Raw genomic sequence first — 4,368 nt, 5'->3', positions numbered from 1 at the left:
CAAGTTTAGTCTGCTAGGGGTGAATGCCACGGGAGCACTGGGACTAAATACAAAGCGCTCGTCTTCGTATTTAGTCGAGCGCTTTGTATTTAGTACCCGTGCTCCTAGTCACTAGTCTCTAAGAACAGCTCCAGTGTATGTTTTTCGGTGCTGCCAAGATGAGAGTGTGTTGAGGGTGCAATATGGAGAGTAACTGACGGAGGTAGATATATATACCTCCCTGCCGAGTGGGGTCTCCGAACTCGGGAGACTACCCTGCTCGGTGACTCGGCTACAACTACTCGGCGCGCAGGACTCGGCTGTGCGCAGAGAGGATCTCTAGATGATTAGGACGAGAGGCTCCAACTAGAGGCTCGGATATCTAGGGATCTTAACCGGCCTACTTCTTTGTAAAACAACTTGAGTATATCATCCGTCGTACTCCTACGCCTCCTGGTCTATATAAAGGAGACGTAGGCTGACCCATAGACACTCCACTTTTTGCAGTATTCCACAAACCCTAATACAACTCCGAACACAGAACGTAGGGTATTACGCTCATTGCCGCCCGAATCTGTTTAAGTCCATGCGTCTTTGTGTTACCATCGAGCTCTTGGTCCTGAGATCCCCATCTTGAAATTCTACCGTCGGGTACACACCTGGTAGACTGGCAGGAATAACAATCCGACAGTTGGCGCGTCAGGTAGGGGACTCAGGGCTCATATGTCGAGTTAAATGGCAGCCAACACTGGCGTCGTCTTCTCCGCCAGCGTCACCGCCCAGATGGAGGCGACAGTCGGCTTCTCCTTCACCTTCGGAAGCTTCCCGGAGGTCACGGTTCCCAGGAACCCCGCTTCCGGCTACCCCGCCGCCGGAGGCAACGTCTTCGCTGGGGTTAGATCCGATCTAACCCCCCAAGCACCTGTCACCTCTCGGATTCCCGAATCCGAGAGCTTCGACGTGGCGACCACGCCAACCAGGGTGACCCGTCGCCCTGATGAGTCTGCTGACGATCTGATCTTCCAGATAGATCGCGTTAGTAGATCCATCGCCGAGTGCATTCAACTTGGCGAATTCGCGCTTCACCATCGAGACGACCCTGACCGTGTTCTCCATGAACTCGGTAGCGCTCCTACCAGGACCAGATCCGATCTAGTCACTCCGAGATCTGCTTCGCCTAGGGTTCCCGAACCCAAGGCGGACTACGCAACGGTCACTCCTTCCAGGATGACTCGTCGCCCACCTAGGTCTGCTGACGATCTTATCTCTCAGATAGATCGAGTCGGCAGATCCATTGCCGAGTGAATCAGGCTCGGCGAGGACACGCTTCGACACCGCGACGACCCGGATCGGATCCCCCTCGGACCCCGCAACGCCACTGCAGCGTACTCGGATCAGATCCGAGTGCGACTACCCGACCCGACTACCCTCGGTCAGATCCGATCTAACCCAACCTCGGAAGAGGAAGTTGGCTTCCAAAACACCTTGTTCACCCTCCCGCCCAGCCGCTCCTCGGCGACAGAATATCGCCGGATCTTCATCATCTCCGACGACTCCGACACTCGTGAAAATGAGACCGACGAGGAGAAGGCCCAACGACTCCGCCGCAACGAGATCCGCGCCGACATGAGGCGCAACGACGGGGCCATCGATCGGGCCAACCGCGACCTGGAGAACGTCGAACGCCGCAACCCCAGGAATCGGCGCTCACCGATCCATCCCCGCAACCTTGACGCCGACTTCGTCCTCAACTACAACGGCCAAGACGTCTTCGCTACGCTGTCGGCCAACCTCGCCGCTATGTTCCAGGTGCTCGAGGGTCTTCAGGAGACCCCCGAGATCGTCAAGGCTCGTGCTCGTCTGCACATGGCCGCCACGCAAGCCCAGCAGCTGCGCAAGGACAACTCGGCCTACCGCGCCCAGTCGAGCCACCACTCGACACGACCCCATGGCGACGATGGAGAGGTCAACCAGGGCGACCTTCGCCTCCAACTCAACCAGCAAGACCTGCGTCAGTGCATCAACAACCGTCATCGCCAACGCGACGCTGCCGAGCGCGAGCGACGTCGCCAGTACGACGAGGAACACGGCGACTCCGACGTCGACTACCAGAACCGCGGCTGCTGGGGCGACAACTGTCCACAACGCCCCCGCCGCGACAACGACCCAGCAATGACCTCGATGGCTTCTCCGCCTTCTCCCGTCGGCTCCGGGCCATCCAGTGGCCCGCCACCTTCAAGCCCACAGGGATTGAGAAGTACGACGGCGAGTCGGACCCCAAGACGTGGCTGCGCACCTACTCCATCGCCGTCCGAGCTGCGCGCGGCGACAATGACATCATGGCCGCCTACTTCCCGGTCATGATGGGTCCCCAAGCTCTCAACTGGCTCGAAGCTCTCCCCGCCGGCTCCATCAACAGCTGGCAAGATCTCTGCAACGCCTTCGTCCAGTACTATCAGGCATCTTGCCCGAGTCCCAGAACCAGATGGGATCTGGCCAGCGTTGTGCAACAACCGGACGAGTCCCTCCGCGACTACATCAAGAGGTATTTTGCTAACCGTAATACCATTACAGAAGCTGATGACAGGTACGTCATCCACTACTTCAACTAAGGCCTCCACAACATTGAACTGTGGAGGAAGATGTTCGAGACCTACCCCAAGACCGTGGGTGACATGATGACGGTCGTCAACAATCACGCCGACATGGAAGAAGCCGAGCGGGCACGTCGCCGACACAAGAACGACTACTCAGAGCGTCCCCCTCAGCGGGACAACCGCTCGGAACGCCGCCGCGACGACCATCCACCTCACCACGGGAAGAAACACGACCGCACTGAGCCGTCCAAGAACCGGGACCGCAAGTGTGGCCCCGAGAACACCGTCGCCGTCGCCAAAAGATCCCAGTTCCGCTCCACCCTCAACCAAGCGGACCTGGATCGGCTCCTGGATGGCAAGTGTCCTTGGCACAAGGACGCAAACCACACTGCCCGGGAGTGCCGAGCAGTCTCCAACGGCGTCATCAAGGACGACGACCCCAAGCGACCCCGCCGCGACAACCGCGACTGGCTGGGTGGTTCCAGAGCTACCCGGGCGCACCCATGAAGGCGCAACCCGCCCAGGCGAGACGACGAAGAGCACAGGGAAGATTCCCCAGGGAACTTCCAGGAAGAAGATAGGACCGTCAACTTCATATACGGCGGTTCCAGCAAGCCATCATGCCGGCGCAAGCTCAAGCTGGACGATCGCGAAGTCAACCTGGTGTTCAAACACCCGGTTGAACCCCTCAGGTGGTCGGAGACGCCGATCTCGTGGTTAGCCCGGTGGTGAGCCAGGTCCGCCTGGCCAAGGTACTCGTCGACGGCGGCAGCGCCCTCGACATCATCTTCACCAGCACATTGCAGAGCATGGGCTACGACATGGCATCCCTGGTCCCATCCGACCAGGCCTTCTATGGCATCATCCCTGGAGCCGGGTCGACTCCGGTCGGCTGGGCAACTCTGCCAGTCACCTTCGGCACCCGCGACAACTATCGCACCAAGTACGTCAACTTCGAGGCTGTCGAGTTCGAGACCTCCTACCACGCCATCCTGGGAAGACCCTCCCTCGCCAAGTTCATGGCGATCCCCAACCACACATATCTTCTCCTGAAGATGCCAGCTCCAAAGGGGGTCCTCTCGGTCTACGGAGATCTGCAGACCTCCTACGCGTGCGAGGCCAAGAACATCGAGCTCTCCGACACCCTGGAATGATCCAGGAACTCGGTTCTTGTTGCCCAGGCAGCAAAGGACCTCCTGGCGGACCAGCAGCTCATCCCTGCCAAGGAGTCAACTTCCGAGTCGTAGCGCACGCCAGCCGTGGCGACCAAGACCATTGTCCTCCGCGACGACGAACCGCACAAGACCGCCGTGATTGGGGCCAGCCTCGACTTGGCGTAGGAAGGCGCGCTCACCTCCTTCCTCTGGGAGAATTGGGATATCTTCGCATGGAAGCCATCTGACATGCCCGGAGTCCCAAGGGAGGAGGCTGAGCACTCCTTAGATATGGACAAGAAGGTGAAGCCCGTCAAGCAACGGCTTCGTCGCTTCGCGCAGGATCGAAAGGAGGCTATTAGGGTAGAAGTAACCCGGCTCCTAGCCACTGGTTTCGTCAGAGAAATCGCACACCCAGATTGGCTGGCAAACCCAGTCCTTGTAAAAAAGAAAAATGGTGAATGGAGAATGTGTGTTGACTATACCGACCTCAACAAACACTGCCCTAAGGACCCCTTTCCTCTACCACGCATCGACCAGGTCATCGACTCGACGGCTGGGTGCGTCCTTCTTTCTTTTCTTGACTGTTACTCAGGATACCACCAGATAGCCCTCAAGGAATCAGATCAAGAGAAGAC

This window comes from Panicum virgatum, chromosome 1N (assembly GCF_016808335.1).
Source record: "Panicum virgatum strain AP13 chromosome 1N, P.virgatum_v5, whole genome shotgun sequence".
Lineage (NCBI taxonomy): Eukaryota > Viridiplantae > Streptophyta > Magnoliopsida > Poales > Poaceae > Panicum > Panicum virgatum.
This window is presented reverse-complemented; position numbering follows the sequence as displayed.